The sequence below is a fragment of the Kogia breviceps genome, chromosome X, assembly GCF_026419965.1.
Source record: "Kogia breviceps isolate mKogBre1 chromosome X, mKogBre1 haplotype 1, whole genome shotgun sequence".
NCBI classification, from domain to species: domain Eukaryota; kingdom Metazoa; phylum Chordata; class Mammalia; order Artiodactyla; family Physeteridae; genus Kogia; species Kogia breviceps.
In genome coordinates, this window is record NC_081330.1 from 51052070 (window position 1) to 51077693 (window position 25624).

General features: G+C 36.8%; 1 protein-coding gene across 6 annotated transcripts in view; it reads right to left on the reverse strand.

The window, feature by feature from the left end:
- The window catches only part of FAM133A (family with sequence similarity 133 member A), a 61133-nt gene that overhangs the window by 10100 nt on the left and 25409 nt on the right, over positions 1-25624 (reverse strand). The gene's annotated exons all lie outside the window — the stretch shown is intronic.

Genomic DNA, 25624 nt, shown 5'->3' on the forward strand with positions numbered 1-25624 from the left:
TAAATGCTCCAACCGAAACACACAGACTGCCTGAATGGATACAAAAACAAGACCTGTATATAAGCTGTCTACAAGAGACCCACTTTAGAGCTACGGACACATACAGACTGAAAGTGAGGGGATGGAAAAAGATATTCCATGCAAATGGAAATCAGAAGAAAGCTGGAGTAGCAATTCTCATATCACACAAAATAGACTTTAAAACAAAGACTATTACAAGAGACAAAGAAGGACACTACATAAAGATCAAGGGATCAATCCAAGAAGAAGATATAACAATTGTAAATATTTATGCACCCAGCATAGGAGCACCTCAATACATAAAGCAGATGCTAACAGCCATAAAAGCGGAAAACGACAGTAACACAATCATAGTAGGAGAATTTAATACCCCACTTTCACCAATGGACAGATCATCCAAAATGAAAATAAATAAGGAAACACAAGTTTTAAATGATACATTTAACAAGATGGACTTTATTGACATTTATAGGACATTCCATCCAAAAACAAGAGAATACACATTTTTCTCAAGTGCTCATGGAACATCCTCCAGGATAGATCATATCTTGGGCCACAAATCAAGCCTTGGTAAATTTAAGAAAACTGAAATCATATCAAGTATCTTTTCTGACCACAATGCTATGAGACTAGATGTCAAAAACAGGAAAAAAAATCTGTAAGAAATACAAACACATGGAGGCTAAACAACACACTACTTAATAACCAAGAGATCACTGAAGAAATCAAAGAGGAAATAAAAAAAATACCTAGAAACAAATGACAATGAAAACACCATGACCCAAAACCTATGGTATGCAGCAAAAGCGATTCTAAGAGGGAAGTTTACAGCAATATAATCCTACCTTAATAAACAAGAAACATCTCAAATAAACAACCTAACCTTACACCTAAAGCAATTAGAGAAAGAAGAAAAAAAAACAAAAAACAAATTTACCAGAAGGAAAGAAATCATAAAGATCAGATCAGAAGTAAATGAAAAGGAAATGAAGGAAACAATAGCAAAGATCAATAAAACTGAAAGCTGGTTCTCTGAAAAGATAAACAGAATTGATAAACCATTAGCCAGACTTATCAAGAAAAAAAACGGAGATGACTCAAATCAATAGAATTACAAATGAAAAAGGAGATGTAACAACTGACACAGCAGAAATACAAAAGATTATTAGAGATTACTACAAGCAACTATATGCCAATAAAAGGGACAACCTAGAAGAAATGGACAAATTCTTAGAAAAGCACAACCTTCTGAGACTGAACAAGGAAGAATTAGAAAATATAAACAGACCAATCACAAGCACTGAAATTGAAACTGTGATAAAAAATCTTCCAACAAATAAAAGCTCAGGACCAGATGGCTTCACAGGTGAATTCTATCAAACATGGAGGAGAGCTAACACCTATGCTTCTCAAACTCTTCCAAAATATAACAGAGGGAGGAACACTCCCAAACTCATTCTACAAGGACACCATCACTCTGATATCAAAATCAACAATGTCACACAGAAAGAAAACTACAGGCCAATATCACTGATGAACATAGATGCAAAAATCCTCAACAAAATAATAACAAATGGAATCCAACAGCACATTAAAATAATCATACATTATTATCAAGTGGGGTTTATTACAGGAATGCAGGGATTCTTCAATATATGCAAATCAATCAATATGATACACCATATTAACTAATTGAAGGAGAAAAATCATATGATCATCTCAATAGATGCAGAGAAAGCTTTCAACAAAACTCAACACCCATTTATGATAAAAACCCTGCAGAAAGTAGGCATAGAGGGAACTTTCCTCAACATAATAAAGGCCATACATGACAAACCCACAGCCAGCATCGTTCTCAATGGTGAAAAAATGAAAAAAATTCCACTAAGATCAGGAAAAGACAAGGTTGCCCACTCTCACTGCGCTTATTCAACATAGTTTTTGAAGTTTTAGCCACAGCAATCAGAGAAGGAAAATAAATAAAATGAATCCAAATTGGAAAAGAAGTAAAGCTGTTACTGTTTGCAGATGACATGATTCTATACATCGAGAATCCTAAAGATGCTACCAGAAAACTACTAGAGCTAATGAATGAATTTGGTAAAGTAGCAGGATAGAAAATGATGCACAGAAATCTCTTGCATTCCTATACACGAATGATGAAAAATCTGAAAGTGAAATTAAGAAAACATTTCCATTTACCATTGCATCAAAAAGAATAAAAAATCTAGGAATAAACCTTCCTTAGGAGCCAAAAGCCCTGTATGCAGAAAATTATAAGACACTGTTGAAAGAAATTAAAGATGATACAAATAGATGTAGACAGATACCATGTTCTTGGACTGGAAGAATCAACATTGTGAAAATGACTACTACCCAAAGCAATCTACAGGTTCAATGCAATCCGTATCAAACTACCACTGACATTTTTCACAGAACTAGAACAAACATTTCACAATTTGTATGGAAACAAAAAAGACCCCGAATAGCCAAAGCAATCTTGAGAAAGAAAAACAGAGCTGGCGGAATCAGGCTCTCTGACTTCAGACTACACTACAAAGCTATAGTAATCAACACAGTATGGTACTGACACAAAGACAGAAATATAGATCAATGGAACAGGAAAGAAACCCCAGAGATAAACCCTGACACCTATGGTCACCTTATTTTTGATAAAGGAGGCAAGAATATACAGTGGAGAAAGGACAGCCTGTTCAATAAGTGAGAAAACTGGACAACTACATGTAAAAAAGTGAAATTAGAACGCTTCCTGATTACCATACACAAAAATAAACTCAAAATGGATTAAAGACCTAAATGTAAGGCCAGACACTATCAAACTCTTAGAGAAAAACACAGGCAGAGCACTCTGTGACATAAATCACAGCAAGATCCTTTGTGACCCACCTCCTAGATAAATGGAAATAAAAACAAAAATAAACAAATGGGATCTAATGAAACTTAAAAGCTTTTGCACAGCAAAGGAAACCATAAACAAGACCAAAAGACAACCCTCAGAATGGGAGAAAATATTTGCAAATGAAGCAACTGACAAAGGATTAATCTCCAAAACATAGAAGCAGCTCATGCAGCTCAATATCCAAAACCAAACAACTCAATCCAAAAATGTGCAGAAGAACTAAATAGACATTTCTCCAAAGAAGATATACAGATTGCCAACAAACACATGAAAGAATGCTCAACATCATTAATCATTAAAGAAATGTAAATCAAAACTACAATGAGATATCATCTCACACTGGTCAGAATGGCCATCATCAAAAAATCTACAAACAATAAATTCTGGATAGGGTGTGGTGAAAAGGGAACCCTCTTGCACTGTTGGTGGGAATGTAAATTGTTACAGCCACTATGGAGAACAGTATGGAGGTTCCTTATAAAACTACAAATAGAACTACCATATGACCCAGCAATCCCACTACTAGGCATATACCCAGAGAAAACCATAATTCAAAAAGAGTCATGTACCAAAATGTTCACTGCAGCTCTATTTACAATAGTCAGGACATGGAAGCAATCGAAGTGTCCATCAGTAGATGAATGGATAAAGAAGATGTAGCACATATATACAATGGAATATTAGTCAGCCATAAAAAGGAATGAAACTGAGTTATTTGTAGTGAGGTGGATGGACCTAGAGACTGTCATACAGAATGAAGTAAGTCAGAAAGAGAAAAACAAATACTGTATGCGAGCACATATATATGGAATCTAAAAAAAAAAAAAATGGTCAGAAGTACCTAGGGGCAAGATGGGAATAAAGATGCAGATCTACTACAGAATGGACTTGAAGATACGAGGAGGGGGAAGGGTAAGCTGGGACAAAGTGAGAGAGTGGCATGGACATATATACACTACCAAATGTAAAATAGATAGGTAGTGGAAAGCAGCCGCATAGCACAGGGAGATCAGCTCGGTGTTTTGTGACCACCTATAGGGGTGGGCTAGGGAGGGTGGGAGGGAGGTAGATGCTAGAGGGAAGAGATATGGGAACATATGTATATGTATAACTGATTCACTTTGTTATAAAGCAGAAACTAACACACCATTGTAAAGCAATTATACTCCAATAAAGATGTTAAAATGAAAAAGAAGACAGGAAAGAGAGGGAATAATTCTTCATGGCAAAACCATAGAAGAAACAGAGAGAAATCAAGAGTCATAAGTAGAAGATCTCTCTTGAAAGAGCAGAGGCAAAGAATAAAGTGTATGGGTGTAGGGTTTTGTGTGTGTGTGTGTGGAGGGATGGTAATGAAAAGGAGAAAGTTGAAATATTTCTCACATAATAGCCTTCATTTTCACTCAGTGTTAGGAGCCAAGGTCAGCTGCTAAGATTAAGGCAGGTTGAGGTAGCATAGGAGTCTTGAGATAAATGATTAAATTTTGGAATAACTGCAGAGGGGAATGCGAGAGAATGCTGACAGCAGACAAGAGTTGTGGGAGGCCTTCAGAACTGCAGAATCTGTGTGCTCTTTTTGCAGACGATAAAGCACACTGAGATAAAAGAAAAAGTAACACCAGTAAAGTCTCTTGCTCAAATACTCTTTGATTTAAAAGTGCTGTGGCTTACCTTCTGTTTCTATTTTAGAAGAGAAACTTTATTCTCTTTATCTCTATTTATTTGTATGAAGTATGCTAATTTTGTATAAAGATTAGATAGAAGTTGTAACAACCCTGCTGGTAATCTGAGTGTTATAACAGTTATTTGTTCATTCATTCTTACAGCTCCCTTTTGATCATCTATTATGCACCAGACACTATGTTATATGCCATGGAGATTATGGTCTAGTAAAGGTAAAAGTCATTACACAAATATCAAACAAATGAGTATATAATTATAATTGTGATTAAAATGATGAAGGAAAAGTACAGGATGCTATGGAAAGTATAGTGAGTAACCTAATTTAGAATGGAAGGTCAACTCTGAGATACTAACATATAATTAACATGTAATCTGAGACCTGATGGATAAATCAGAGCTAGCCAGATGAAGTGATTAAACAGGAAAGGAGTAATCAAAGAGTCAAAGTTGATTGCATGTTCCAAGCACAAGGAATACCAGATGGTAAGGCCCCGAGGTGAAAAGGAAAAGCCAAATACAATGCAAATATTCACATTATTACACTGTTGTAAACCAGTCATCATATCAGCTTCTCATTCTTAAAAGTGATTGTATATATAGCATTTTTCATTGAACATGCTCAGGTAAAAGTCAATATGAATTTAAATTAATTAAAAGCATATTTTAACATTTCACAATCTAATTTCAATTGTAACTATCACCAAGGCTAGTTATGTTAAGGACCTACTCTATTTTACAAATCATTTCATTCAATTTTTAGTGATACATCTAACTGTAGGCATCATATTGTCTCATAGACATATGCACTTCAGCTGAAAATTCTTTCCAAATAATTGGCAATAGCTCTGCGACTTAATCTGAAAAACCCAACTCTTCTGCAAAGGTCTGGACATTTGGATGACGGCCCTATTAAGAAAAAAACCTTAATGTTCTTTGTTCCCACTAGCTAATGTAACTTTAAGTACCATGCTACTGAAATAAATGCCTCTTATAAAGCTACTTAAAGGCTTTAACATAGTAATGAGTCTGCTAAATTATAATATAATAATAATCTGTACATATATACTACTAATACCTTTAATTATCACACTATGCTCTGCCATTTCATATTGATTGATAATATAGAGGGCAGCCACAGAATCATCTTACTCACAGGCTGAATAAGAGACAAAGACAGTTTATGAAGACATTTAATGATACTTGACAATTTCCTGAAAATATCTAGCTCTAGCAAGTGTATATAAAATGATATCATTTCTTCTAAATAAAACTCAAGCAATAACACATTCTATTCTAGTTGTTAACATGACTGTTTTGAGGGAGAAATTATCCTTCTTATTTTGTTCAACATGATAGAAAGCTGGGATCAACATGATAGAAAGCTGTGCCGTGTTAAAAGCATTCACCTCTGGTGAATTCCCTCTGGCATAGTTGTGTCATAGAGCATTTCTCATTCTAGGGAAAAGGTGTAGAATTTGAAATATTGCCTCTTCTTCCATCTACAGAATTGTCAAATGACAAGGGATCAGTCTCTAATATCTTAAGGATGATACCAGAAAGTTTATAGCAGCAACAAAATATTGCAGATGCAAGAGGTAAAACAGAAAAGAATAGTTATGAGAGGGTAGAAGCTCTAAGTATAAATTTTAGCTAAGTGTTTATTTTAAAGAAATGAGTACTTCACTCTCTTATTTCTCTTAATATAGTAATACATTTTGGATTTTATATTCAGAAAAACAAATCATTGTTATTGTTTAGCTTTTATGATGATGAAGTGAAATTTTTTTAAAAACAAATTTTCTGTTTTAGGATATCTTTAGATTTACAGAAAAGTTGCAAGTATAGTAGAGTATCTTCTGCATTCAGTTTTCTTATTGATAACATCTTAAATTAACACGTACATTTGCCACAACTAATGAGCCAATACCGACACATTCATATTAACTAAAGTCTATTCTTTATTCAAATTTACTTAGTTTTTAACCTAATGTCCTTTTTCTATTCCAGGAATCCATCCAGGATACCACATTACATTTAGTCATCATGTCTCCCAGGATTCTCTAGACTGGCAGTTTCTCAGATTCTCCTTGGTTTTGAGGAGTACTGATCAGATATTGATTTTTTAGAATGCTCTTCAATTTGGGTTTGTCTGATGTTTTTCTCATGGTTAGAGTTAGACTGCAAGTTCTTGGAAGGAAGAACACAAATTCCATTTTCATTACATTACATCCAAGGTACATACTAAGGTGACTTATTGATGTTAACCTTGATCACATGACTGAGGTAGTTAGTATTTGCCAGCTGTATCCACTGCAAGAGTACCCTCCATTTCCATTCTGTATTCTTTGGAAGGATGTCACTATGTGCTATCCACACTTGGAGATTTATGCTCTATCTTCTTGATGGTGGAATATCTACATAAAATATTTGAAATTCCTGTGTATAGGAGATTTGTCCTTTGCATCAGTATGGATCATGAGTATTAATTTTATACTTCGGGCAATATTTCAATACTACTTATTTTGTTGTTGAAATTGTTCCAGAGTTGGCCTTCAGGAGCTCTTTTAGTTGGTTCCTGTATCCACTTGACATATCCTTATGATTTTGTTTCTTAAGTACTTCCTTACTTTCTGGTTCTATAAGACACTCTAGCATCATCTTGTATATCCTCTGCATTAATCCTAGAATCATATTGGGGTATTGCTGCTTCTAGACCCTTTCAGCAGACAGTTAGGAAATACGTAAGTCCCCTACATACGAACCTTCAAGTTGTGAACTTTCAAAGATGTGAATATTTGTTTGCATATCCAATCACATAAGTTAGTTCACGTGTCTGTCATACATTGCCACATGCCTGCACCCTCTCCAAGTGGTTGTGCTTTTGCATACTTTACTGTACATTACTGTATAGAGTACAGTAGTACAGATTCTTTTTTTTTTTAACATCTTTATTGGAGTATAACTGTTTTACCATGCTGTTTTAGTTTCTGCTTCACAACAAAGTGAATCAGTTATACATATACATATGTTCCCATATCTCTTCCCTCCCTCCCACCCTCCCTATCCCACCTATCTAGGTGGTCACAAAGCACAGAGCTGATCTCCCTGTGTTATGCGGCTGCTTCCCACTAGCTATCTATTTTATATTTGGTAGTGTATATATGTCCATGACACTCTCTCACTTCGTCACAGCCCACCCTTCCCCCTCCCCATATCCTTAAGTCCATGCTCTAGTAGGTCTGTGTTTTATTCCCGTCCTACCACTAATCTCTTCATGAAAATTTTTTTTCTTAGATTCCATATATATGTGTTAGCATACGGTATTTGTTTTTCTCCTTCTGACTTACTTCACTCTGTATGACAGACCCCAGCTCTATCCACCTCATTACAAATAACTCAGTTTCATTTCTTTTTATGGCTGAGTAATATTCCATTGTATATATGTGCCACATCTTCTTTATCCATTCATCTGTTGATGGACACTTATGTTGCTTCCATGTCCTGGCTATTGTAAATAGAGCTGCAATGAACATTTTGGTACATGACTCTTTTTGAATTATGGTTTTCTCAGGGTAAATGCCCAGTAGTGGGATTGTGGGGTCATATGGTAGTTCTATTTGTAGTTTTTTAAGGAACCTCCATACTGTTCTCCATAGTGGCTGTATCAATTTACATTCCCACCAGCAGTGGAAGAGTGTTCCCTTTTCTCCACACGCTCTCCAGCATTTATTGTTTCTAGAGTTTTTGGTGATGGCCATTCTGACCAGTGTGAGATGATATCTCATTGTAGTTTTGATTTACATTTCTCTAATGATGAATGATGTTGAGCATTCTTTCATGTGTTTGTTGGCAATCTGTATATCTTCTTTGGAGAAATGTCTATTTAGTTCTTCTGCCCATTTTTGGATTGGGTTGTTTGTTTTTTTGTTATTGAGCTGCATGAGTTGCTTATAAATTTTGGAGATTAATCCTTTGTCAGTTGCTTCATTTGCAAATATTTTCTCCCATTCTGAGGGTTGTCTTTTGGTCTTGTTTATGGTATCCTTTGCTGTGCAAAAGCTTTTAAGTTTCATTAGATCCCATTTGTTTATTTTTGTTTTTATTTCCATTTCTCTAGGAGGTGGGTCAAAAAAGTTCTTGCTGTGATTTATGTCATAGAGTGTTCTGCCTATGTTCTCCTCTAAGAGTTTAAAAGTGTATTGTCTTACATTTAGGTCTCTAATCCATTTTGACTTTATTTTGGTGTATGGTGTTAGTGAGTGTTCTAATTTCCTTCTTTTACATGTAGCTGTCCAGTTTTCCCAGCACCACTTATTGAAGAGACTGTCTTTTCTCCATTGTATATCCTTTCCTCCTTTGTCATAGATTAGTTGACCATAGGTGTGTGGGTTTACCTCTGGGCTTTCTATCATGTTCCATTGAACTATATTTCTGTTTTTGTGCCAGTACCATATTGTCTTGATTACTGTAGCTTTGTAGTATAGTCTGAAGTCAGGTAGTCTGATTCCTCCAACTCTGTTTTTTTCCCTCAAGACTTGTTTGGCTATTTGGGGTCTTTTGTGTCTCCATACATATTTTAAGATTCTTTGTTCTAGTTCCATAAAAAATGCCATTGGTAATTTGATAGGGATTGCATTGAATCTATAGATTGCTTTGGGTAGTATAGTCGTTTTCATGATATTGATTCTTCCAATCCAAGAACATGGTATATCTCTCCATCTGTTGGTATCATCTTTAATTTCTTTCATAAGTGTCTTACAGTTTTCTGCATACAGGTCTTTTGTCTCCCTAGGTAAGTTTATTCCTAGGTATTTTATTCTTTGTGTTGCAATGGTAAATGGGAGTGTTTCCTTAATTTCTCTTTCAGATTTTTCATCATTAATGTATAGGAATCCAAGAGATTACTTTGCATTAATTTTGTATCCTGCAACTTGACCAAATTCATTGATTAGCTCTAGGAGTTTTCTGGTGGCATCAGTAGGATTTGCTATGTATAGTATCATGTCATCTGCAAACAGTGACAGTTTTCCTTCTTCTTTTCCAATTTGTATTCCTTCATTTCTTTTGCTTCTCTGATTGCCACGGCTAGGACTTCTAAAACTATGTTGAATAATAGTTGTGAGAGTGGATATCCTTGTCTTGTTCCTGATCTTAGAGGAAATGTTTTCAGTTTTTCACCATTGAGAATGATGTTTGCTGTGGGTTTGTTGTATATGGCTTTATTATGTTAAAGTAGGTTCCCTCTATGCCCACTTTCTGGAGAGTTTTTTAACATAAATGGGTGTTGGACTTTGTCAAAAGATTTTTCTGCATCTATTGAGATGATCATATAGTTTTTATTCTTCAGTTTGTTACTATGGTGTATCACATTGATTGATTTGCATATATTGGAGAATCCTTGCATCGCTCGGATAAATCCCACTTGACCATGGTGTATGATCCTTTTATTGTGTTGTTGGATTTTGTTTGCTAGTACTTTATTCAAGATTTTTGCATCTATATTCATCAGTGATGTTGGTCTGTAATATCCTTTTTTGTAGCATCTTTGTTGGGTTTGGTATCAGGGTGATGGTGGCCTCATAGAATGAGTTTGGGAGTGTTCCTTCCTCTGCAATTTTTGGGAAGAGTTTGAGAAGGATGGGTGTTAGCTCTTCTCTAAATGTTTGATAGAATTCACCTGTGAAGCCATCTGGTCCTGGACTTTTGTTTGTTGGAAGATTTGTAATCACAGTTTCAATTTCATTACTTGTGATTGGTCTGTTCATATTTTCTATTTCTTCCTGGTTCAGTCTCAGCAGGTTCTGCATTTCTAAGAATTGGTCAATTTCTTCCAGGTTGTACAATTTATTGGCATAGAGTTGCTTGTAGTAGTCTCTTAGGATGCTTTGTATTTCTGCAGTGTCTCTTTTAACTGTTGCTTTTTCATTTCTAAGTTTATTGATTTGAGTCCTCTCCTTCTTTTTCTTTTTTTTTTTTTTAACATCCTTATTGGAGTATAATTGTTTTACAATAGTGTGTTAGTTTTTCCTTTACAACAAACTGAATCAGTTATACATATACATATGTTCCCATATCTCTTCCCTTTTGCATCACCCTCTCTCCCACCCTCCGTATCCCACCCCTCTAGGTGGTCACAAAGCACAGAGGTGATCTCCCTGTGCTATGAAGCAGCTTCCCACTAGCTATCTAATTTACATTTGATAGTGTATATATGTCCCTGCCACTCTCTCACTTCGTCACAGCCCACACTTCCCCCTCCCCATATCCTCAAGTCCATGCTCGAGTAAGTCTGTGTTTTATTCCCGTCCTACCACTAATCTCTTCATGACATTTTTTTTCCCTTAGAGTCCATATATATGTGTTAGAATATGGTATTTGTTTTTCTCCTTCTGACTTACTTCACTCTGTATGACAGACTCCAGGTCCATCCACCTCATTATAAATAACTCAGTTTCATTTCTTTTTATGGCTGAGTAATATTCCATTGTATATATGTGCCACATCTTCTTTATCCATTCATCTGTTGATGGACACTTAGGTTGCTTCCATGTCCTGGCTATTGTAAATAGAGCTGCAATGAACATTTTGGTACATGAGTCTTTCTGAATTATGGTTTTCTCAGGGTATATGCCCAGTAGTGGGATTGCTGGGTCGTATGGTAGTTCTATTTGTAGTTTTTTAAGGAACCTCCATACAATTCTCCATAGAGGCTGTATCAATTTACATTCCCACCAGCAGTGCAAGAGGGTTCCCTTTTCTCCACACGCTCTCCAGCATTTATTGTTCCTAGAGTTTTTTATGACGGCCAATCTGACCGGTGTGAGATGATATCTCATTGTAGTTTTGATTTGCATTTCTCTAATGATTAATGAGGTTGAGCAGTCTTTCATGTGTTTGTTAGCAATCTGTATATCTTCTTTGGAGAAATGTCTATTTAGTTCTTCTGCCCATTTTTGGATTGGGTTGTTTGTTTTTTTGTTATTGAGCTGCATGAGTTGCTTATAAATTTTGGAAATTAATCCTTTGTCAGTTGCTTCATTTGCAAATATTTTCTCCCATTCTGAAGGTTGTCTTTTGGTCTTGTTTATGGTATCCTTTGCTGTGCAAAAGCTTTTAAGTTTCATTAGGTCCCATTTGTTTATTTGTGTTTTTATTTCCATTTCTCTAGGAGATGGGTCAAAAAGGGTCTTGCTGTGATTTATGTCGTATAGTGTTCTGCCTAGGTTTTCCTCTAAGAGTTTGATAGTGTCTGGCCTTACATTTAGGTCTTTAATCCATTTTGAGTTTATTTTTGTGTGTGGTGTTAGGGATTGTTCTAATTTCATACTTTTACATGTAGCTGTCCAGTTTTCCCAGCACCACTTATTGAAGAGGCTGTCTTTTCTCCACTGTATATCCTTCCCTCCTTTATCAAAGATAAGGTGACCATATGTGTGTGGGTTTATCTCTGGGCTCTCTCTCCTGTTCCATTGATCTATATTTCTGTTTTTGTGCCAGTACCATACTGTCTTGATTACTGTAGCCTTGTAGTAGAGTCTGAAGTCAGGGAGCCTAATTCCTCCAGCTCCATTTCTCGTTCTCAAGATTGCTTTGGCTATTCGGGGTCTTTTGTGTTTCCATACAAATTGTGAAATTTTTTGTTCTAGTTCTGTAAAAAATGCCAGTGGTAATTTGATAGGGATTGCTTTGAATCGGTAGATTGCTTTGGGTAGTAGAGTCATTTTCACAATGTTGATTCTTCCAATCCAAGAACATGGTATATTTCTCCACCTATTTGTATCATCTTTAATTTCTTTCATCAGTGTCTTATAGTTTTCTGCATACAAGTCTTTTGTCTCCTTAGGTAGGTTTATTCCTAGATATTTTATTCTTTGGTTGCAATGGTAAATGGGAGTGTTTTCTTAATTTCACTCTCAGATTTTTCATCATTAATGTATAAGAATGCCAGAGATTTCTGTGCATTAATTTTGTATCCTGCAACTTTACCAAATTCATTGATTAGCTCTAGTAGTTTTCTGGTAGCATCCTTAGGATTCTCTATGTATAGTATCATGTCATCTGCAAACAGTGACAGCTTTACTTCTTCTTTTCCTATTTGGATTCCTTTTATTTCTTTTTCTTCTCTAATTGCTGTGGATAGAACTTCCAAAACTATGTTGAATAAGAGTGGTGAGAGTGGGCAACCTTGTCTTGTTCCTGATCTTAGTGGAAATGGTTTCAGTTTTTCACCATTGAGAACGATGCTAGCTGTGGGTTTGTCATATATGGCCTTTATTATGTTGAGGAAAGTTCCCTCTATGCCTACTTTCTGCAAGGTTTTTATCATAAATGAGTGTTGAATTTTGTCAAAAGCTTTCTCTACATCTATTGAGATGATCATATGGTTTTTCTCCTTCAGTTTGTTGATATGGTGTATCACGTTGATTGATTTGCATATATTGAAGAATCCTTGCATTCCTGGGATAAACCCCACTTGATCATGGTGTATGATCCTTTTAATGTGCTGTTGGATTCTGTTTGCTAATATTTTGTTGAGGATTTTTGCATCTATGTTCATCAGCGATATTGGCCTGTAGTTTTCTTTCTTTGTGATGTCTTTGTCTGGTTTTGGTATCAGGGTGATGTTGGCCTCATAGAATGAGTTTGGGAGTGTTCCTCCCTCTGCTATCTTTTGGAAGAGTTTGAGAAGGATAGGTGTTAGCTCTTCTCTAAATGTTTGATAGAATTCGCCTGTGAAACCATCTGGTCCTGGGCTTTTGTTTGCTTGAAGATTTTTAATCACAGTTTCAATTTCAGTGCTTGTGATTGGTCTGTTCAAATTTTCTATTTCTTCCTGGTTCAGTCTCGGCAGGTTGTGCATTTCTAAGAATTTGTCCATTTCTTCCAGGTTGTCCATTTTATTGGCATACAGTTGCTTGTAGTAATCTCTAATAATCTTTTGTATTTCTGCAGAATCAGTTGTTACATCTCCTTTTTCATTTCTAATTCTATTGATTCGAGTCTTCTATCTTTTATTCTTGATGAGTCTGGCTAATGGTTTATCAATTTTATTTATCTTCTCAAAGAACCAGCTTTTAGTTTTATTGATCTTTGCTATTGTTTCCTTCACTTCTTTTTCATTTATTTCTGATATGATCTTTATGATTTCTTTCCTGCTGCTAAATTTGGGGTTTTTTTGTTCTTCTTTCTCTAATTGCTTTAAGTGCAAAGTTAGGTTGTTTATTCGAGATGTTTCCTGTTTCTTAAGGTATGATTGTATTGCTATAAACTTGCCTCTTAGAACTGCTTTTGCTGTATCCCATAGGTTTTGGGTCGTTGTGTCTCCATTGTCATTTGTTTCTAAGTATTTTTTGATTTCCTCTTTGATTTCTTCAGTGATCACTTCGTTATTAAGTAGTGTATTGTTTAGCCTCCATGTGTTTGTATTTTTTACAGATCTTTTCCTATAATTGATATCTAGTCTCATAGTGTTGTGGTCGGAAAAGATACTTGATACGATTTCAATTTTCTTAAATTTGCCAAGGCTAGATTTGTGACCCAATATATGATCAATCCTGGAGAATGTTCCATGAGCACTTGAGAAAAATGTGTATTCTGTTGTTTTTGGATGGAATGTCCTATAAATATCAATTAAGTCCATCTTGTGTAATGTATCATTTAAAGCTTGTGTTTCCTTATTTATTTTCATTTTGGATGATCTGTCCATTGGTGAAAGTGGGGTGTTAAAGTCCCCCATTATAATTGTGTTACTGTCGATTTCCCCTTTTAAGGCTGTTAGTATTTGCCTTATGTATTGAGGTGCTCCTATGTTGGGTGCATAAATATTTACAATTGTTATATCTTCTTCATGGATCGATCCCTTGATCATTATGTAGTGTCCTTCTTTGTCTCTTGTAATAGTCTTTATTTTAAAGTCTATTTTGTCTGATATGAGAATTGCTACTCCAGCTTTCTTCTGATTTCCATTTGCATGGAATATCTTTTTCCATCCCCTTACTTTCAGTCTGTATGTGTCCCTAGGTCTGAAGTGGGTCTCTTGTAGACAGCATATATATGGGTCTTCTTTTTGTATCCATTCAGCCAGTCTGTGTCTTTTGGTGGGAGCATTTAATCCATTTACATTTAAGGTAATTATCGATATGTATGTTCCTATTACCAATTATTTAATTGTTTCAGGTTGTTCTTGTAGGTCTTTTCCTTCTCTTGTGTTTCTTGCTTAGAGAAGTTCCTTTAGGATTTGTTGTAAAGCTGGTTTGGTGGTGCTGAACTCTCTCAGCTTTTGCTTGTCTGTAAAGGTTTTAATTTCTCCATCAAATCTGAATGAGATCCTTGCTGGGTAGAGTAATCTTGGTTGTAGGTTTTTTTCCTTCATCACTTTAAATATGTCCTGCCACTCCCTTCTGGCTTGTAGAGTTTCTGCTGAAAGATCAGATGTTAATCTTATGGGGATTCCCTTGTGTGTTATTTGTTGTTTTTCCCTTGCTGCTTTTAATATGTTTTCTTTGTATTTAATTTTTGACAGTTTGATTATTATGTGTCTTGGCGTGTTTCTCTTTGGGTTTATCCTGTATGGAACTCTCTGTGCTTCCTGGACTTGATTAAGTATTTCCTTTCCTATATTAGGGAAGTTTTCAACTATAATCTCTTCAAATATTTTCTCAGTCCCTTTCTTTTTCTCTTCTTCTTCTGGGACCCCTATGATTCAAATGTTGGTGCGTTTAATGTTGTCCCAGAGGTCTCTGAGACTGTCCTAAGTTCTTTTCATTCTTTTTTCTTTCTTCTGCTCTGCAGTAGTTATTTCCACTATTTTATCTTCCAGGTCACTTATCCGTCCTTCTGCCTCAGTTATTCTGCTATTGATCCCATCTAGAGTATTTTTCGTTTCATTTATTGTGTTGCTCATCGTTGCTTGCTTCCTCTTTATTTCTTCTAGGTCCCTGTGAACTCTTTCTTGCAAATTGTCTATTCTATTTCCAAGATTTTGCATCATCTTCACCATCATTATTCTAAATTCTCTTTCAGGTAGATTGGCTATTACCTCTTCATCTGTTAGGTCTGGTGTGTTTTTATCTTGCTCCTTCATCTGTTGTGTGTTTTTCTGTCTTCTCATTTCACTTATCTTACTGTGTTTGGGGTCTCCTTTTTGCACGCTGCAGGTTCGTCGTTCCTGTTGTTTTTGGTGGCTGTCCCCAGTGGCTAAGGTTGGTTCAGTGGGTTGAGTAGATTCCCTGGTTGGGGGGACTAGTGCCTCTGTTCTGGTGGATGAGGATGGATCTTGTCTTTCTGGTGGGCAGGTCCTCCTCTGGTGGTGTGTTTGGGGATGTTGGTTACCTTATTATGATTTTAGGCAGCCTCTCTGCTAATGGATGGGGCTGTAGGCCTGTCTTGCTCTTTGTTGGGGATAGGGTGTCCAGCACTGTTTTTTGCTGGTCCTTGAGTGAAGCTGGGTCTTGGTCTTGAGATGGAGATCTCTGGGAGATTTTTGCCGTCTGATATTACGTGGAGCTGGGAGGTCTCTTGTGGACTAGTGTCTTGAGGTTGGTTCTCCCACCTCAGGGACACCGCCCTGGTGCCTGGCTGGGGTGCCAAGAACCTTTAATCCACACGGCTCAAAATAAAAGGTAGAATAAATAGAAAGGAAAGAAAAGGAAGGAAGGAGGGAGGGAGGGAAGGAAGGAAGAAAGGAAGGAAGAAATGAAGGAAGGAAGCAAGAAAGGAAGGAAGGAAGGTGCAGAGGAAGAAAGGGAGGAAGGAAGAGAGGAAGGGAGGAAAGAAGGGGGGAAGGAAGGAAGAAAGGAGGGAAGGAGGGAAGAAAGGAAGGAAGAAAGAAAGGGAGAAGACAGAGTAGTATAAAGTATAGTTATTAAAATAAAAAAATAATTATTAAGAAGAAAAATTTCCTTTAAAAAAAAAAAACAGAAAAATGGGTCGGTCTAACCTTAGGACAAATGGTGAAAGCAAAGCTATACAGACAAAATCTCACACAGCAGCACACACATACACACTCACAAAAAGAAAAAAAAAGGGGAAAATAATAGTATATCTTGCTCCCAAAGTCCACCTCCTCAACTTGGGATGATTCGTTGTCTGTTCAGGTTTTCAACAGATGCAGGGCACTTAAAGTTGATTGTGGAGCTTTAATCCGCCGCTTCTGAGGCTGCTGGGAGAGACCTCCCCCTCTCCTCTCTGTTCGCACAGCTCCTGGGGTTCAGCTTTGGACTTGGTCCCGCCTCTGCGTGTAGGTAGTCCGAGGGCGACTGCCCTTCGCTCAGACAGGACGATGTTAAAGGAGCAGTTGATTCGGGGGCTCCAGCTCACTCAGGCTGGGGGGTGGGAGTGGCACGGGGGCGGGGTGAGTCCGCGGCGGCAGAGGCCGACGTGACGCTGCACAGGCCCAAGGCGTGCCGTGCATTCTCCCGGGGAAGCTGTCCCTGGATCCCGGGACCCCGGCAGTGGCGGACTGCACGGGCTTCCAGGAGGGCCGGTGTGGAGAGTGACCTGTGCTCACACACAGGCCTCTTGGTGGTGGCAGCAGCAACCTTAGCGTCCGACACCCGTCTCTACTGTCCGTGCCGACAGACGTGGCTCGCGCCCGTTTCTGGAGTTCCTCTACGCGGTGCTCTTAATCCCCTTCTCCCTCTTTTTCTTGATGACTCTGGCTAATGGTTTATCAAATTTTTTTATCTTGTCAAAGAACCAGCTTTTAGTTTTACTCATCTTTGCTATTGTTTTCTTTGTTTCTATTTCATTTATTTCCACTCTGATCTTAATGATTTCTCTCCTTTTGCTAACCTTGGGTTTTGTTTGTTCTTCTTTTTCTAGTTGCTTTAGGTGTAACGTCGGATTGTTTATTTGAGATTTTTCTTGTTTCTTGAGGTAGGCTTCTATAGGTATAAACTTCCCTCTTAGAACTGCTTTTGCTGCATCTCATAGGTTTTCAATTGTCCTGTTTTCATTGTCATTTGTCTCTAGGTATTTTTTGATTTCCTCTTTGATTTCTTCAGTGATCTCTTGGTTATTTAGCAATGTATTGTTTAGCCTCCATGTGTTTGTGCTTTTTAAGTTTTTTTCCATGTAATTGATTTCTAATCTCATAGCATTGTTGTCAGAAAAGATGCTTGATATGATTTCAATTTTCTTAAATTTACTGAGGCTTGATTTGTGATCCAAAATGTGATCTATAATGGAGAATGTTCTGTGTGCACCTGATAAGAAATTGTAATCTGCTGTTTTTGGATGGAATGTCCTATAAATATCAATTAAATCTATCTGGTCTATTGTGTCATTTAAAGCTTATGTTTCCTTATTAATTTTCTGTTTGCATGATTTGTCCATTGGTATAAGTGAGGTGCTAAAGTCCCCCACTATTACTGTGTTACTGTCAATTTCCTCTCTCAGAGCTGTTAGCAGTTGCCTTATGTATTGAGGTGCTCCTATGTTGGGTGCATATATATTTACAATTGTTATATCGTCTTCTTGGATTGATCCCTTGATCATTATGTAGTGTCCTTCCTTGTCTCTTGTAACATTCTTTATTTTAAAATCTATTTTATCTGATATGAGTATTGCTACTCTAGCTTTCTTTTGATTTCCATTTGCATGGAATATGTTTTCCCATCCCCTCATTTTCAGTCTGTATGTGTCCCTAGGTCTGAAGTGGGTCTCTTGTAGACAGCATATATATCGGTCTTGTTTTTGTATCCATTCAGCAAGCCTGTGTCTTTTGCTTGGAGCATTTAATCCATTCACGTTAAGGTAATTATCGATACGTATGTTCCTATGACCATTTTCTTAATTGTTTTGGGTTTGTTTCTGTAGTTTCTTTTCTTCTCTTGTGTTTCCTTTAGCATTTGTTTTAGAGCTGGTTTGGTGGTGCTGAATTCTCTTAGTTTTTGTTTGTCTGTAAAGCTTTTGATTTCTCCATCGAATCTAAATGAGATCCTTGCTGGGTAGAGTAGTCTTGGTTGTAGGTTCTTCCCTTTCATCACTTTAAGTATATCATGCCACTCCCTTCTGGCTTGTACAGTTTCTGCTGAGAAATCAGCTGTTAACTTTATGGGAGTTTCCTTGTATCTTATTTGTCGTTTCTCCCTTGCTGCTTTTAATAATTTTTCTTTGTCTTTAATTTTTACCAGTTTGATTACTATGTGTCTCAGCATGTTTCTCCTTGGGTTTATCCTGTACGGGACTCTCTGTGCTTCCTGGACTTCGGTGGCTATTTCCTTTCCCATGTTAAGGAAGTGTTTGATTATAATCTCTTCAAATATTTTCTCGGGTCCTTTCTCTCTCTCTTCTCCTTCTGGGACCCCTATAATGCAAATGTTGTTACATTTAATGTTATCCCAGGGGTCTGTTAGGCTCTTTTCATTTCTTTTTATTCTTTTTTCTTTATTCTGTTCTGCAGCAGTGAATTCCACCATTTTGTCTTGCAGGTCACTTATCTGTTCTTCTGCCTCAGTTATTCTGTTATTGATTCCTTCTAGTATATTTTTCATTTCAGTTATTTTATTGTTCATCTTTTTGTTTGTTCTTTAATTCTTCTAGGTCTTTGTTAGACATTTCTTGCATCTTCTCAATCTTTGCCTCCATTCTTTTCCCGAGGTCCTGGATCATCTTTACTATCATTATTCTGAATTCTTCTTCCGGAAGATTGCCTATCTCCATTTCATTTAGTTGTTTTTCTGGGGTTTTATCTTGTTCCTTCATCTTGTACATAGCCCTCTGCCTTTTCATCTTGTTTATCTTTCTGTGAATGTGGTTTTTGTTCCATAGGCTGCAGGATTGTGGTTCTTCTTGCTTCTGCTGTCTTCCTTCTGGTGGATGAAGCTATCTAAGAGGCTTGTGGAAGTTTCCTGATGGGAGGGACTGGTGGTGGGTAGAGCTGGCTGTTCTCTGGTGGGCAGAGCTCAGTAAAACTTTAATCTGCTTGTCTGCTGATGGGTGGGGCTGGGTTCCCTCCCTGTTGGTTGTTTGGCCTGAGGTGACCCAACACTGGAGCCTACTCAGGCTCTTTGGTGGGGCTAATGGCAGACTCTGGGAGGGCTCACACCAAGGAGTACTTCCCAGAACTTCTGCTTCCAGTGTCTTTGTCCCTTGGTGATCCACAGCTGCCCACCACCTCTGCAGGAGACCCTCCAACACTAGCAGGTAGGTCTGGTTCAGTCTCCTACAGGGTCACTGCTCCTTCCTCTGGGTCCTGATGTGCATACTACTTTGTGTGTGCCCTCCAAGAGTGGAGTCCCTGTTTCCCCCAGTCCTGCCAAAGTCCGGCAATCAAATCCTGCTAGCCTTCAAAGTCTGATTTTCTAGAATTTCCTCCTCCCGTTGCCAGACCCCCAGGTTGCGAAGCCTGACATGTGGCTCAGAACCTTCACTCCAGTGGGTGGACTTCTGTGGTATAAGTGTTCTCCAGTTTGTGAGTCACCCATCCAGCAGTTATGGGATTTGATTTTATTGTGATAGCGACCCTCCTACTGTCTCATTGCAGCTTCTCCTTTGTCTTTGCATGTGGAGTATCTTTTTTGGTGAGTTCCAGTGTCTTCCTGTCAGTGATTGTTCAGCAGTTAGTTGTGATTCTGGTGTTCTCGAAAGAGGGAGTGATAGCATGTCCTTCTACTCTGCCATGTTAATCCAATCTCCTCTCCTGCATACATTTCTGAAACTGTTTGAAAAGTCTAAGTGTATAGTCTACAGAAAAGAGCAAAGGCCCTCAGAAGAACTAGCTTTTCCCCTTTAGCACTGTGCCCTAGTCAAGAAGCCATGAACAAAACAGTATTGTTTATAGTGTCAGTGTCAATGTTTTAAGAAACCCTCTGTAGAAAACCATTATATACATGAGTACCATATTCAACTAAGTAGTTGCCAAGGAGGTATTTATTTTGTCAGTGCATTTGATAAATTTTAGATACTCACTAGCAACTTTCTTGAGTCTTCCTTGACAACAGATTTTGCCCTACTATGTGTGTTTAGATGTGGTAAATCATGGCTATATAGGATGTAATTAAAATGTTCTAGGAGCACTGAAAATTCCAGCTCCTCTATTCAAGGGGTCACCTTACATGAACCAATGCTAAATGAATACTAGTTTCTTTCCATCTGTGTGACATGACTTCTATGAAAATTCACCCCCCATATAAGGTTTGCCACATCTCTTCTCCCCACTGTCCCAACTTCTATTTCACAAATGAATTTTTTATAAATCCCTGACAAGATCCCTCAAGTCACAAAGCTTGTTTGTGTTTTTTAGCAGTGAACATCTTAAATCAATTTCATTCACATTTGATCAGGGTACAAATGTAATATCATTCATACATTAGACTTTCAAAGTGAGACAAAACTGTACCTTCCATTTATTCTTTATAATTTTATCTACATTTTTTGTTAAAAAGTGTTATATTTTATATAAGAGAATCACGAGATGCTTCTTGAGGCAATGCATTGTGAATCCAAACTGATTTGTAGACTAAAATCTGTCAACTTTTCCCTGGATCTAGTTGTGCCAGGATATACTTGTCACCTCTTCCAGCAACTTATAAAAGATAAGGCCCTAAGCATAGGAAGCAAACCAGGGGAACTCTTTATTATTTTTCCAGGGAACACAGTTCAAAGAACATCTATTTATGCATGGCTTTAAACAGCCTTACTTGGTTTCTCATGTATCAACACTTTAATGACTACCTTCTGTACTCTGCCACCCTGACATGAATTTTTAAAGTGTATTTCTAAATACAGAACAAAGAATTTGATGTAATGTGTATATACCAATATACTGGCTATGAAATAACTGAAAGCATCACAGCTATTTATTGTAGCTAGGTACACTTATATGAGTCACCTTTCTTCTCACAAATGACTATGTATGAAAATTTCCTAAAAATTCAAAGGCCAGATCATATAGACTTATTTGTTATAATAACTAACATATAGATTCTTATTGGAAACAATAATAAAGTAAACTGAGAAGCATCAGAAAGTGTGAAAATTTGTATTAATATTACTTTAGTATGATGGAATCAAAGGGGACTACCTTTCCATGCCTTGCCTGTTTTGAAAAACCATATGGAAGAGATAATTCAGTATTCATCCTCAGGGGGAGAAAAATTAGTTTTAAATTCCAGGAAGGGCACTGAGGAAGAGTTTGTTTGATGAAGGCAGATAAAGTATCTTAGGTAAATTCACTAGGCAGGCTGTTTAACTTCACCCACCGATGTAGCAATCATCATTAGAATTCATTATCATGATAGACGTGAAGGACCAGCTACATTTTTACTTGCTGAGTGCTCTCAGACAAATCATATAACCTCTCTTTGTCTCAGTTTTCAATCCCATCCCCTGCCCTCAGGTTCAAATGAAATATTCTTTGGCCATAATTTGAAAACTGTTTAAGTCTATATAAATGTAAAGACTTGATATTCCTATGATTATTTTCATCAATCATGTAATAATGATTACAATTATTCAGTATTCACCATGAATAGGTACTGTTCCAAGTGGTTTACATGGATTATCTCATTTAATTCTCACTACTTCATGAAATAGGTATTATTTTCCCCAGTTGACAGATGAGCAAACAGTCTCAGGACGCTTAAGTAATTTTTCCAAGGTCTCATAGTGGTAGAGCCAAGATTGGACCCCTAGCAGCCTGATTTAAAGCCTGCATTATTAAAGAACGTTATAGCATGAAAAGTGGATACAAATTCTAGCAGAGGACTCTAATGAAAATATGATGGTTATTTGTAGCTCTACATCTATCCCTTAAGTTCAGAAGGTCACAGGACAAATGCTCCCCTGAAAGGGCAGAAAAGTGTCTAATGTTAACAAAATTTAAATTGGTTGATAATATCAGTTTCTACAAATTGGGACAACCTGAAGCAGGTGTTCTATTAATTTATCACATCAATCTAGAATTTTCAGACACATGAAGCATACAACTCTCTTGGGTGTGGGAGTGGAGATGGGAGTGTAGCTTAAACTAGTCAATGTATTTTTCTGCATAACCATGTGGCTGGATACAACTAACTTTTATGATAATGAAGATAACTTGGGAAAATGGAAATGTACAGAAAACTCAAAAACACTATGTAACTTATTATTTTCCGTTTCTTTCCTTACCCAACATGATTACCAGAGCTGATAAAATGGACTGATTCAAGTTTTCCCTTCTCTCTTAACATCTGCAAATATGGGGATGCTTAAAGAACAGTGTTAACTAGAATCAGCGAAAAGCAAATGGAAACCACTCAAATCAGCCTGCATAATCTATAAACTACTAAGAGTTTCTTCCCTTTATATTCCAGATTACTTACTCCCTGTCTCTGTTCCTTCACATGGCTGTATATGTTCCTGCCATTTATATATGTAGAGTGTCACTTGTAATTTCCTTTTCCCTCACTGGATTGCAAATCCCTAAAGGGTAAAGACTATAGCATTGCCCAGACTACCATGCTCTCTATCCACTGCTTTGGCAGATATTCCGAGTCACAGAATTTGCTAACCTGACACTTAACCTGTCACAGCAGCTATTTTTACCTATTTGTTATATCATTGCCAGCAGCAGTTGTCATGCAGTAGTCAGGAATACAGGAAAGTTCCACACTAGGAAGTCAGCTGTTTTTACCCAGATTCCTCTGAATATTTTTCACCCTTTGAATGACACTGAAATAGTCTGCCTATATTATTGCCTGAATAAGGAACCTGAAGATCCCAGTATATTTTCTTGATTTACTCCCAACTCAGTGTAACTCTAGATAACTGTTTTTCTCTATGGAAGAAGTCAATTCTAACCCCAAATCCCTCAACAGCCCTGAATGTGAGCATACTGATTACTTATGCAATCCCTTAAATCTTCTGATAAGCAGCCATATCAAAACTTTGTAATCTATTTGGCTTATCTATTCCAAAATGTTTGTGCATGAAATTCCTCATCTTGAAAATAAATTTGATATCCTAAAAATTAGAGAAACACCTAAAAAGTTTATGGTATGCTGAAATGGAAGAAAACTTGCTTTTCATCAGCCTGAATTATTACTGGCTTAGAAAATAAATAATAATTTTGACCATAATACAATTTAAAATGGAAAAATATCTTAAAATAAGATTGAATCTGTATGGTGAAAACATAAAATCTGAATGTAGGTGTTTCACTTATTCACACAAAATATGTTTACTGAGAACCTACTATGAGCCAGGCACTAGTGTTAAACAAGACAGATAAAGTCCATGACTTCATGGGGTTTACATGTTAGAGGAGAGAGATAATTAACAAATTTGGGCTTTATTCCAAATATGTCAGAATGAAACTAATCAAGACTTTAACAGAAAATACTGGGTGGTGGTTGGGGGATGGGGGAAACAGAGAAACAAGTTAAATGATGTAATAAGTAAACACAGATAAATACAGAATATGGGACATTCTATAAAACAAACATCTGGTCTTTTCTAAAAATTACATGAGAAAAAAATGAAGACTGCTCTAGAAAAACAAGAAGATTTAAAGAGACATAATTAAATGCCATGCATGAACCTTGATTTTATCCCAGTTCAGTAAAAAACAGGTATATGAGGTTTCTTTTTAGAGTGATGGAAATGTTCCAAAATTACATTGTGGTGATGGCTGCACAACTTTTGTAAATTTGCAGTAAGTCATTGAATATTACATTTAAAATGAATAATTTTCACAGTGTGAAAACTATACCTAAATAAAGCTGCTAAAAATGATTTTGAGGGGATACCTAGAGATATCTAATATTGATAGGTATTAGATGACATCAGGGAATTATTTTTAATTACCTTAAATATTATAATATTAAGAGTATGGAAGAGAATTCCCTTATTTTTAGGAGATGCAAGCTGAAGAAATTGCATATGAAGCATCATGAGTTCTGTAACTTACTTTCAAATTGTACAGCAAAACAAAGAAAGCAAATACAGCAAAATGATAAAAGTTTTTGGCTCTAGGTTATGAGTATATAGGTGTTCACTGCAAAAGTCTTTCAAGTTTTCTATGTGCCTGAAAATTTCATAATAAAAAGTTGGAAAATACATTAATTTTTAAGAGAGAGAAAAAGAGAGAGCCATTGGAAGATATGAAGTAAGGAATGATAATGATCTGTTGTTTTGGGCCATCTTAACAAACAAATTGGACCTGTTTACTGTATGATTTGATCAGTTAGACAGAAATCTCTCAATTGCTGAAGGCTGAATAAATTGACTACATTGGAAAATAACTGATTATGAAATCAAAAATAGACTTGGCCTAATGTCCTGTCTGTAGCAGTATAAACAATGGTCATGTAACTCACCTTTCCATTCTACTTCCTATCTGTTCCACCTTTTACATTTCAATTTTGGCTGGTTTACTTTTGTTGTGGCCAACACATAAAGTCAAGGATCCCTATACTCTTGGCATAAAAACCAAAGATCCTAAATGAGGCTATGGGTTCCAACCTAAATAATCCTGGTCACTGCTTATTTCCTCAACCTTATCTTCTGCCCCACTCATCCTCCTCCCTCTCTGCACTTCAAACTCAATGGCCTTTCAGTATCTCTGATGTGCCATATTCACTCTACCCAGGGCCTCTGCAAGTACTATTCTCCCTCCCTAAGTGCAACTTGAATAACATTTATTTAGCGAAGTCTTTTCTGATGTCCTTGAAAAAGTTCAGTCTGACAATTATGCTCTTAAAGAACTTTGTGCTTTTCCTTTTAATATTCATTGCAATGAATATTATCTAATTATTTGTGTAATCATTTGTTTAATACCATTTCTGCTCACTAGATTATGGGTTCTATAAGGAAAAGATCTATGTGTATTGTGTTCACTACTGAAGCTCTTAAAAAGAAAACATTAGCATAGAAACCTGCTACTGTTTCATTTGAACCAATAAAGACCACCTGTCTTAACCCTATTTCCCCTTTTATCTACTGCTCCATTTCTCTGTTGTTCTCTTTTATTACAACTCCTGGAAAGAGCTGTTTACAGTAAGTCCCCTACCTACGAAT